Source organism: Felis catus, chromosome C2 (assembly GCF_018350175.1).
Source record: "Felis catus isolate Fca126 chromosome C2, F.catus_Fca126_mat1.0, whole genome shotgun sequence".
Classification (NCBI taxonomy): Eukaryota; Metazoa; Chordata; class Mammalia; order Carnivora; family Felidae; genus Felis; species Felis catus.
The window spans coordinates 135,930,913-135,943,829 of NC_058376.1; the positions used below are offsets into that span (position 1 = coordinate 135,930,913).

General features: G+C 37.2%; 1 protein-coding gene and 1 long non-coding RNA gene across 2 annotated transcripts in view; one reads left to right on the forward strand and one right to left on the reverse strand.

Moving 5' to 3' along the window:
• Positions 1 to 12,917, forward strand: part of KCNH8 (potassium voltage-gated channel subfamily H member 8) — a 358,591-nt gene that overhangs the window by 97,977 nt on the left and 247,697 nt on the right. The gene's annotated exons all lie outside the window — the stretch shown is intronic.
• LOC123380142 lies at positions 1,275 to 8,000 on the reverse strand. The gene is made up of 2 exons (XR_006585528.1): positions 6,994 to 8,000; positions 1,275 to 1,666 (listed from the first exon to the last, which is right to left on the reverse strand). It is a non-coding gene; the product is annotated as an uncharacterized LOC123380142 (long non-coding RNA).

Sequence of the window (12,917 nt, forward strand, 5' to 3'; positions counted from 1 at the left end):
TGTTGACAATAGGTGTCGATATCCTGTGTGCCATACATATATTATGCTAAAAAGTATTTTAATACAAATGTTAAAAAAATCAGTTAGTTTTAAAAATCCAGTTGAACTTGACTTTACTATTCTCCTTTGGCTAATTGTAATTCTTCTGGAACTCACTTATTTATATTTCAATATCTTTACCTGTATTATCGAAGGGTATGAGATTACAGGATATAAATATATTTTTGGTGATCTAGTTAAACAATACATGTTAGTGCAGCAAAGAACAATATGGACCTTTTTCATGTGTTTTGTTTCTGTAATTGTTGTTTGTAAATCTCCTGGAAATAGCCATTTGATGGGAGGTCATATGTTCAATAGACGTGATACCCAATACCTAGGCTCATGGCTTGGTGAAGTACGTGCAGGCTAGATTTCAGTCCTCATATAACCCTCAAGTGGGCATACTTGCTCAGGACATGACTACTCAATTGTATGTGGCAACCTGGTTCTTCTCTCCAAAACACATGATGGTTTATAAAACTCTACCCTTGATATTAACACAAGGACTTCACACCTGAGAATTAGGGGACAGCCATAGTAGGCACACATATTGGATAGCAGTGCATTCATTGATTTTAGCGATTTACATGAATCTGTACAGAAACAAATATCAGTAAATAATTAGGGCTATAAAAATGCAGGCAATGAAGATCCTGTAGTTCATATACTGAGCTTGAAGCAAATGTAAACAGCCACAGTAAGGAATCTGTGCGATGAGTATGTCCCTTGATCCTATTCTGAGACCCACAGTGTAGATCCAGGGCCTGCACACGTGCGTACGTGCGTGTGTGTGCACGCGCGCACGTATGTGTGTCTGTGTGTATACCTTTCATTTCAAAACAATTTAAATCCAAATCATATCCTTATTGCTTAGGAAAAATATATGTTTTAATGTTTATTTATTTTTGAGGGAGAGAGAGAGAGAGAGCACAAGTGGGATAGGGGCAGAGAGAGGGAGAGGGAGACAGAGTCTGAAGCAGGCTCCAGGCTCTGAGCTGTTAGCACAGAGCCTGATGTGGGACTAAAACTCACAAACCGTGAGATCACGACCTGAGCCAAAGTCAGACACTTAACTGACTGAGCCACCCAGGCGTCCCTAGGAAAAATATTTTTAAAGGGTCCTTTTTGAAACTACTTTTTGAAATTTACCTTGGGGTAAATACATATATAATATTTATAATAACTTATAATTTATAAATATCCTATAAATTCTGTGATGAGAAATTTAGCACTTAGGTTTGGGATACTTTATTTCTATATTTAGAAGTGATGATCAGAATTCAAGGCCCGGTTGGAGGGAAAACCTTCAACAAATCATGGCAAGATTATCTCTTAGTTTTTTTCAAATGACCTTTGAATTCCTCTAGGCCAGGTTTCTGCTGCTCGCTGTAGTCCCCTTTTGGTTGAATCTGTGTCAGTCATCCATCTCAGCGAGTGCTCTTGGAAACAGGAAGCTCACTGTACTTAAGGGAGCCTGTGACCTTTGGGGTAGCATTAGCTATTAGATACAATCATATTCAGGCTAAGATGAAATCTTTTCCCTTGTGATGTCAATCCATGGACATTGCTTCTACTTCCCAGACAAATCTAGAACAAGACCACTTCTCTCTTCTACGTGGCAATGCTACAAACACATAAAATGGTATACTTTTCCTGTCACTGCACCGAGAAAATAGTAGACTAGACAATCATAAAACAAACTGAGAAAGGAGAAAAAAAATCTAAGAAGTAGAGATTATTCCAAGTCATTGTTTTTGCAGACACTTGCACTCCTCTCTGAGAATTCTTATTTGTGATTTAATCACCACATGCTGAGCAAATACACCTTGCTTTCCTATTATGGATGAATAGTAATGCCAGGAGAGCCTTTACAAGGGCAAAAGAACCAATTACCTAACAACCCTGTCTCATATATTGTAGTCTAACATAAAACAACCAGAAAAAAAAAAGCATTTAGGATGATGTTACTTCATACCATATGTTTATATCATGAGATACACATCTTAATTTTTTCCCTTGTTAGACTTCTGTTGTAAATTACAGAATTTGGTACAAGTCTTCAAGGTCATTTGGTATCCGTAAATAGAAGACAGGGGAGGGTATTTTTAAAGTCCATTTTAATTGCAGAAGATGTATCCAAAATACTACCTTTAATTCATGTAAACATTGAAATCTTTTAAGGAGCAGGCCTAGGAAGTTTCCAGAAAACATATATAATTCCCAGAATAGAAGATGTAACTTTTGGTATATTGATTATCATATTAGCACCGTATATTAGTAACTTTTGGTATATTGATTATCATAGCACCGTTCAAATTAGGGTTTTAAAAACAACAATAAAGGGGGGGAATATTCATGATGTTGTATATGTCAGTTAGGAATGCTTCCAGTTTCAAGTACCAGAAAACTCAAAATATTAGTGACTTAAATACATAGGACTTTATTTTTTGTACCTCATGAAGTGTGGATATAGGTTTTTGTTGTACTAAATTCTCCAATCAGAAGACATAGAGTGGATAAATGGATAAAAAACAAAACAGGACTCATCTCTATGGTACCTATAAGAGGCTCACTTCAGATATAAGAACACACACGTGCTGAAAGTGAAGGGATGGAAAAAGGTATTTCATACAAATGGAAACCAAAAGAACTGGAGTAGCCATATCTATCTATATCAGACAACATGACTTTGAAACAAAGACTGTATAAGAGACAAAGATAAATGTTACATAATAATAAAGGGGTCAATCCAACCAGAAGACACAACTTTTGTAAACATTTATGCACCCAACTAGGAGCACCAAAATAAGTAAAGAAAATATTAATAGACCTGGAGGGAGAAAAATACAACAGTGCAATAATAGTAGGGGACTTTAACACTCCACTTACATCAACGGATAGATTATGCAGACAAGATCAATAGGGAAGCATCAACGTTAAGAGACAAATTAGACCTGATGGGTGTAACAGACATGTACAGAGCATTCCATCCAAAAGCAACAGAATATACGTTTTTCTCCAGGGTATGTGGAACATTTTACAGGATAGATCATATGTTAGGCCAAAAAAACCCACAAACCTTAATAGAATTAACAGGACTGGAAACATATCAAGTATTTTTTTTGGCCATAATAATATGAAACTAGAAATTACTAAGGAAACTGTGAAAGTCACAAATAATGTGGAGATTAAACAATATGCTATGGAACAACCAAGGGTCAAGGAGACAACTAAAGAAGAAATTTAAAAAAATACCTTGAGATAAATGAAAATGGAAATACAACATGGGATGCAGCAAAAGCAGTTCTAAGAGGGAAGTTCATAGTGATAACTTCTTACCTGGAGAAACAGGAAAAGTCTCAAATAACCTAACTTTACACCTAAAGGAACTAGAAAAAGAACGAAAGAAGCACAAAGTTAGAAGGGAGAAAATAATAGAGATTAGAGCAGAAATTAAATGAAATATAAACTGAAAAGATGATGGAGATGCTCAGTGAAACTAAGAGTTGGTTCTTTGAAAAGAGTAACTGAACTGAGTAATATTTACTAGACTCCAAAGAAAAAGAGAGGACTCAAATAAAATCAGAAATGAAAGATGAGATGTTACAGCTGACACCACAGAAATACAAAGTATCTAAAGAGACTATTTTGAATAATTTTATGCCAACAATTTGGAGAACATAGAAGAAAAGGATAAATTTCCAGAAGCATATATCTTACCAAGACTAAATTATGACAAAATAGAAAACTTGAACAGATCAATTGCTGGAAGCAGATTAAATCACTAAACAAAAATCTTCCATCAGACAAAAGTCCAGGACCAGATGGCTTCCCTGGTGAATTCTATCAGATATTCAAAGGAGAATTAATATCAGTCCTTTTCAAATTCTTCCAAAAAGTAGAAGAGGAGGTAACTCTCCTAAACTCACTTTTGGGGGCTAGCATTACCCTGATGACCAAAAGCAGACAAGGATATCACAGACAAAATTACAGGTCAACATCCCTAACAAACATAGATGTAACAATCCTCAACAAAATATCAGCAAACTGACTTCAACAATACATTAAAAGGATCCTACACCATGATCAGGTGGGATTTATTCAGGGATGTCAGGACGTCAGTTAATGTGATGACACTTCTTCAACACAATGAATGGGAAAAATCATATCACTATCTCAGTAGAGATGAAAAAACATTTCACAAAATTCAACATCCATGTATGATAAAAACTCTCAAGAAAGCAGGTATTGAGAATGGACCTCAACGTGATAAGGGCCATATGTAACAGCTGTCAGGAAACATCATACTCAGCAGTGAGAGGCTGAAAGCTTTTCCTCTGAGATCAGGAACATCAAGGATGCCTACTCTCACCACTTTTATTCACAGCAATTAGGCAAGAAACAGAAATAAAAGGCATACAGATTGGAAAGGAAGAAGTAAAACTGTCCCTATTTGCAGATGATGCATTAGTATTATATATAGGAAATCCTGAAGACTCCACTAGGACACTGATAGAACTAATAAATGAATTCAGTGAAGTTGCAGGATACAAAAATCAATACATAAAAATCAGTTGTGTTCTATACACAACACTATAGAATCACCCATGCTCATGGTGTGCAAGAATATTGCTAAAATGTCCATAAGACTCAAAGCAATTTACAGATTCAATGCAATCCCTATCAAATTTCCAATGGCATTTTTCACAGAAATAGAGAAGATAATCCTGAAACTTGCATGGAACTACAAAAGACCCTGAAGAGTGACCCTGAAAAGACACTGAGCGTGTAAGCAATCTTGAGAAAGAACAACAAAGCGGAAGGCATCGCTCCCTAATTTCAAACTGTATTATAAAACTAAAGTGATTAAAACTATGGTATTGGTATGAAAAATAGACATATAGATCACTGGAACAGGACAGCCAAGAAATAAATGCACACATAGAGATTTATGACAAAGCAGCTAAGAAACTACAAAGGGGAAAGGACAGGATAGTCTCCAATAAATTGTGTTGGGAAAACTGGAAAACCACATGGAAAAGAATAAAACTACCATAAACAAAAACTGACCCCAAATGGATTAAAGACTTGAACGTAAGACCTGAAACCATAATATTTTCTTGGAAGAAAATATTGGTGGTAAGCTTCTTGACATAGGTCTTGGAGATGATTTTTTTGAGTCTGACATCAAAAGAAAAAGCAACAAAAGCAAAAATAAACAAGTAGGATTATATTAAACTAAACTTCCTGAACAGCAAAGGAAACCATCCACAAAGTGAAAAGGCAACATACTGAATGGAAGAAAATATTTGCAAGTCATTTATCTGATAAGGGGCTAATATCCAAAATATCTAAAGGATTCATACAACTCAACAGCAAAATAAACACACAAGCAAACAAAAAAAATAATCTAATTAAACACCAGGCAAAAGATCTGAAGAGACATTTTTCCTAACAAGATACAGATAGTCAATAGTTACATGAAAAAACGTTCAACAGCGTTAGTCTTCTGGGAAATGCAAATCAAAACCACAAAAAGATATCACTTCACATCTTCCAGAATGGCTGGTATCAAAAAGACAAGATTTAAAGAGTGTTAACAAAGATGTGGAGAAAAGAGAACCCTCGTGCACGATTGGTGGGAATGTGAATTGGTGCAGCCAGTATGGACAACTGTATGAAGGTTCCTTAAAAAATTCCAAGTAGAACTACCATAAGATCCAGCGATTCCACTTCTGGGTATTTATCTGAGGAAAACAAAAATGCTAACTCAAAATAGTATGTGCATGTTTATGTTCATTTCAGCATTGTTTACAAAAGCCAAGATAGGAAAGTAACCCATGTCCATTGATGGATGAATAGGTAGAGAGGTTGGGGTATACTTTTTAGCCATAACAAAGAATGAAATCTTGTCATTTGCAACAACATGGATGGACCTCAAGGACATTATGCTAAATGAAATAGGTCAGACAGAGAAAGACAAATACCGTATGATCTCTCTTGTATGTAGAATCTAAAGCATCCCCCCCTAAAGAAAACAATAACAAAAAAATGAAGTTTATAGATACAGAGAATAGATTAGTGATTGCCAGAGCAGGGGGGGGGGGCGGGGCGTTGTGGAGAAGTGGGTGAAGGGGGTGAACAACAAAACAACAACAGCAATTAAAAAAAAAGTATTACTGCAAACATTTGGTGAGCCTAATGGTAACCACAAAGCAAAAACCAGTGTAAATACACAACAGAGAAAGAAGAGAATCGAAGCATAACACAAAATAAAGCAGAGGAGGAGAAAGAAACAGCCAGGAAACATATAACAAAATGACAATAAGTACATCCATCCTTACGTGCTTTATCCACGTTTACTTTAAATATAATACTGGTGGTAGTTTTGCTATTCAGAGATGTTATAAAATTTCCAGGCATTTTCCAATCCTTTAGTTCTGCCATATCCAGAAAAGCTGTCTCAAGCTCTGAAAATGATGACCGTAGCTCTAGGTACCACAAGTAAACTCCAAGGCAGGAATGAGGAGGAAGAGAAGGTAGAAGGCACAGTGGCTCGGAAGGGAAGAGTGTTTCTCTTTTCATAACGCTTCTTAATGGAAAGGAAAACATCTGACTGGATAGCTTCAAAACTGACTTAACCAAATGTCTCACCGGACAGAACGTACTAACCTGGCCGCATGATGACAAGTGGGGAAAAAAAAAAGCCAGTTTCACTGTTTTATGATTATTCATGATTGTTTAATATGGGAATGGCAAAAAGTTTCAAAAGCTAGTTTACACTTATTACCAGTAACTGAGAAGGTCGAATGATGAGTAATATGTTTAATTCTTCTCTGGTTTCCTAATGCTTTGTAGTATGGCTCAATTAGTTTGATGATAAACATGCTTTTATAATAAAAAGAAATTCATCTGAACTAAAAGTAATCAGACTTTTGCAGAAAGACTCACTGATGTATCCAGCACCGCATCTCATTTCCCATCTCTGCATTTAACCAAAGCAGGAAAAGAAGTGGAGAAGTCCTGCTGGTATCTTTATGGTCATTCTTTTAAGCAGATTGTGTACAATGTGACAGTGAGCATCTTCTCCAGTGTCTCCTGATTCAAGACATGATTAAACTGATTAATTTTAAAATCTATACTACAAATCATTTTTAAAACATAAAATATACTTAGCACTGACTTGGAAACCTGTGATTAGTTTCCCCTGGTTTCATGACCTCCTTCTTGGTTCTCCTTCTTCCTTACTGGCCACTCTTTCTCCCTCTTGTTTGATGGTTTCTCTAACCTTTAAATGTTGGTATCTCCTGTACTTAGTATTCAGACCTCATCTTTGCTCCATTTATACTCACTTCCTAAATGATCTAATTCCTTCCAAGTCCATATTTATATCTTCGGCATTGATATCATCCTTAAACTTCAGACTCATTTATTCAACTGCCTACTTCCATCTCTGGGATGCGTAATAGGCTTCTTAAATTTAGCGTATGTAAGACCAAACTCTTGAAATCTCTCAAATCTGCAGGGCTCCTTTTTTTCCCATCTCATAAAATGTACTTCTACCCTTCTAGTTTCTAACAAAACCGCTGGCATCATTTCTTGATTCCTTTTTTTTCCTTTCCCGTTGCAATTGAATCCACTGGTGAATGCTTTCAGTTACTCCTTCTAAAGATGCCAGGTCTGGCCACTTCTCACCATCTCCATTGCTACCACCGTGGTAGAATCACCTCTTTTTAGATGGATTCTTGGGATAGCCTCTGACTTGTCTTCTCAGTCTGGCCCATGTTCTCCTACAGTCTATTCTAAACAAAATAGCCAGAGTGGGCCTTTCATTATAGAAGTCAGGGTGGTAACCTCTTGACTTGAACCCAGGCCGTCTCATTACACTCAACAAAATCTAGAGCCCTACCAAGTCTTAGTATCCTTGAATGATCTGGAAAGCTCTCCCACACTGCCTCTGTGACCTCATCTCCACCAAGGTTCCCTTTGATCACTATGTTCCATCCCTATGGACTGTATTTGCTATTCCACAAACATACCAAGCATGCTCCCCTCTTCATGCCTTTGAATGTGTTCTTTCTTCTTCCTGGAGATACTTCCTTTATGTATCTACATGGATCACCCCTCATTTCCCTAAGGTGTCTCTTCAAATGTTACTTTATCAGAGAAGATTTTCCTGATAATGCTAATTACACTAATGAAAAAAGTTCTCCCTCACCATTACTAATTTTCCCACTTTGCTGTATTTTGCTTTCATAGCATTTGTTTCCATCTGACTCAAATTTCCTCCCACCTTCTCTGCCTGTCTTCCTTCCTTCCTTCCTTCCTTCCTTCCTTCCTTCCTTCCTCCCTTCCTCCCTTCCTTCCTTCTCTCCTTCCTTCCATCCCTCCATCTGTGATTCATAAGGTTAAAATTGTACCTAGTGTTTTAAATCCTTCATTACAGTCATTAAGTTCTAGTCTATGTTGACACGTATTTCTATGCCTATAATTTATTGAACCACCATATGTCTGAGCTGGAAAGGTCTTGAACATAAACTCCTTCACTTTCTATATAAGATATGTCAGGCCCAGAAAGGGGAGATGACTTGGGTACAATCACACAGCTTATTACTGAGAGAGCTAGAATCCAATTCTAAGATATCTGGCATGTAGACCATGTTCATTTAAAGTGTAAATTGTCCACTGGATATGTTAAACTCCATATTGATACCTCTTCATGACTTATGTCTAAAAGGTGCTTCACCTGAAATCTAAACATCAATAGAAATTAGTTTCCTTATGAAAAAACAGTTTTCTCTGTTGACAGTTAGGTGGCCACCATAGTGTCAAAACAGCAGAATTCAGACGTACTGATACCATTCACGGAGGGATGAAATGTGAGTGTGTGTGTGTGTGTGTGTGTGTGCATATGCCTTAGATAATATTCCCATAGGAAAAAAAATACACACTCTCATGTTTGAGGATAGGATATACAACAAGACAGACCATTTCTTTTTTTTTTTTTTTTCAACGTTTATTTATTTTGGGACAGAGAGAGACAGAGCATGAACGGGGGAGGGGCAGAGAGAGAGGGAGACACAGAATCGGAAACAGGCTCCAGGCTCTGAGCCATCAGCCCAGAGCCGGACGCGGGGCTCGAACTCACGGACCGCGAGATCGTGACCTGAGCTGAAGTCGGATGCTTAACCGACTGCGCCACCCAGGCGCCCCAAGACAGACCATTTCTTTATGGAGTTTACAGTTTAGTGTCTGTTTGTGGTTTTGTGCAGGGCTTGGGTGTGAGGACTAACAAATCATAAATAAATTAATGTGTTGAAATATCATTAACAGTGGTAATACTCAGTCCTACAGGAAAAAAAAAAAAGCTACAATGATAGAAAATAATAGTGAGTCCCCGTCACCAGGGTATTGTGCAACCACAAGACAGAATAGTGTAGAGGAGGATGACAGGATTATAGATTGGGCATTAGATTATATATTGGCTTTCATAATCTCCCCGAACTTTGAGCTTCTACAGTCCTGTGCACTGAGCTAATTATTGAAAGTCTCCCTAAGAATTATAGAAAACCACAAAAATCAAAGGGGTTATTATCTAGGATGGAATCTTCCCACACCTTAGAAATTGAGTATGTTCTCATCTACAAAGGGGATACCACCTTCCCAAATTGGGGCTAGGGTATATAATCAGGATCTCCTTCCATTAGGACATTTTTTGTGTAACATGTACTACCTAGTGATTTGGTTTAAAGTGGAGATTCCAGGCTCCCATAGCTTGGAGATTCTAATTTAACAGACCTGAGATGAGGCCTGGAGAAACTGCAACCTTAATAAGCAAACAAGAAAACCCAGTGGAGGTGGACCAGGACTGTACTTGGAGAAGCACTTGACTTGGTGACAAGGAACCCCTATTGAGATCCTAGCTCTACTCCCTCTGCCTGTCATCTGCTGAGATTAGGACTATTGTAGCCCTAAGGATATTTTAACTTGCTGTGGAACGTTGTTAGGTTATTCAGCCTTTCTGAGCCAAAGTCCCTACATCTATAATGACACAGTAAGATGCTGTTGTGAGGGCCAGAAATTTAAAATGCAAAATGCTGACCTGAGCGCCTGGCACATCACAGCTGCTTACTAAACAGTAGCTATTCTCCGCTTTATTTCTGCCTGTCTAGGTTATTTGGCTGCCTCCTTTCTAGTCCTGTTTTCCAATGCAGAGGCAATATTCACCTTTGGTTGAACAACACGTTTGGTGTTGGTTTGTCCATTTTTGCCATTGTTCCTGGGCCTTCACCTCCCCTACAAATTCTCAGTCTGGTCTCAAGCAGTATCACCTTAATTACAGTTTTGCACTCTCTCTGCCTTATTATAAAGACACTAGAATAAAAACACTAATATTACAGCCATGGAATATCTGTAACTATCAAATTAGTTTATTCTTGTGTTTCCTGCTATTTAACTTACAATTATCTCTTGCAAAACCACTCATCTTTTCTGTTTAATCTAACATGAGTACTGCGAAGCAGAGAAGATTATGCAGTGGACAGATGAGGTTCTGGAAAATGCTACCAAATTATGAAAAACATTTGAATTGCATTAGCTTCCACAGAATGTAAGCAAAGCATAAATGGGGAGAGAAAAGTCAGTCCATTCTGCGGCACTGGGCACACTAATTTATATAGGTTGTCTTCAAATCAAATTTTAAAAATCAAATTTAAGTGTAAAAATATAATACATTTTGGTTGAATTAATCACTTTTCAAAAGTATGTTTGAAGTAAAGATCCTGTTCCCGCCTGTTTGAAATTAAAAGGAAATATTCTTTGAGTTAACCATAATTGTATGGAACTCTAGGTTGTGCTAGAGGATAACCAGGGGACACGTTACATTAAATATTTCGGGAATCTGGGTATTCATAGAATATGGCAGGTTTCACTTGCTAGGTTCCATGTAATCTGCCTTTCAGTAGGACAAATAAAATACCAAAATAAATAAGTCTGTCAGAGCAAAAATATTCTTGCGTGGTCTTACTTTGTCTTTAAATAAACTACTAAGAAAACTTTTACGAAGGTATAAAATTTAAACCACAGTTAGTTACATACTTGGTAAGTTACATTTATTTAAGAGAATAATATTATACTAAATGAGACCTGGGCCAGAAAATCCAGGCCCTACGATTGCCAAGGCACAAACCTTCCCTGCCCTTTTTCATCTAACTCTGCCTTCCCGTTTCTCTGGGGGAGTTGCATTTTAGTATCATCCAGTCGTGTATGTTGGAACGGGGGAAAGCGTGAAGTGAACACTAAGCTTTCTCTTCCCCTGCTCTTTGCAAAAGCAGGAAAAAAAACCTGGTCTTTCCCAGGAGGGCTCATCCATGGTTCATATTTAATTTAGGGAGGGAATTAAGGTGGGACAGGAATTACAAATATGCAAATGAAGGGATACAGCTATGCAAATGAAGAGATATTTACATCCAACCTACTTCTCTTCACTAGGCCCACTAAGGTAGTGGCCAAGATGTAGCATCCTGGATCAGAAAATTACAAAGTAGCTTCTTAATGACCCTAAATAATCCCTAACGAGTCCAAAATGCTTGACTCGTGCTGTTCATACGGTAGTTTTCTTTACTAAGAAGTGCCTCATAATTTTTTCATTTTGTATTTTGGAGAAAGGGCATTGTTTAACATTATTTAACCTGCTTCTACTTAATTGATTTTCTAATAGAAAGTAAAGTTTTCTATTTCTGCTTAACAAAGACTTTATTAAAAGTAGCATGTCAGGATGAAAAACGGGATGAGCTATTAGGTGATGAGGTTTTTGGGGTGATGGGGGGTTTGGAGCTGACGACCAAGAAGGAATTCTTGACAATGTCTTTGGTGCAAAAAGGTGATTTTATTCAAACACTGGGAGAGTAGCTGTGGGCAGGAATAGCTGCCCTGGGGACCAGGGGGAGAGACTGGTTTTATACTATGGGGTTGGGGGTGTGGTAAAGTCCAGGGGAAGTTTCCGGTGAGATTTTCATATGCTAAAGAAGACTCCCAGGATGCTATTGTCAAGCCAAGGTTGTTTTTCCCTCTAGCAAAGAATTAGCATTAAGACTGCAAGGAGTTCCTGGAGACACGTTTTACTAGGCCTGCCTCAAGTATTTGTCACTGGGCTGCAGGTTTAAGGAAATTTAATTTTATCTGCCATTTCCTTCTGCCTTTGTTTCCCACAGCATTAGGGTTTATCTTTAAAGCCAGATATTTATCTTTGTTTTATCTTTATCTTCATCTTTATTTTATCTTTAAAACAAAGATGCTAGTTATAAAGGATCTCTGCTAAGTGTGAAAATAAAAGAGCTAAAAAACATTGTCTTCACTTGGGGTGCGTTAATAAAAATTTATAGGTTAACAAGTTTATTCCACTCATTTGTTTAAAAATCGTTGAGCATCTAATAAAATCCCAGATACTGTTCTAGAGGTTGTGACTACATTAATAAATAAACCAAGCCCTTATCCTTTGACGTGTACATCCTCTATGACAAGTATAAATACTATTTTTTTTAAGTAAACAGATGATGTGAAAAGACCATTTTGTCTAAAAGGTTAACTCTAGAAGACAAGAGCTACAGAAAAGTAGGGCACGTTTTAGTATTATTTCAAAAGTGTTTATAGGAAGTTGATTGTGGATAAAGTATGAAACACATTTTATTATTATCTTCGAGATTTCTGAAGTTTTTCCCTCATTCATTTTACTTTCCATAGGTACTGTCACCCTGTCATAAGTCAAAATCATTCTTTTTCAAGATTAAACTCATTTCCTGAGCTCTTTTTTTTTTTAATTTAACTTAGTTTTTTATTTTCGAGAGAGAGAAAGCACAAGCTGGAGAAGGAGAGAG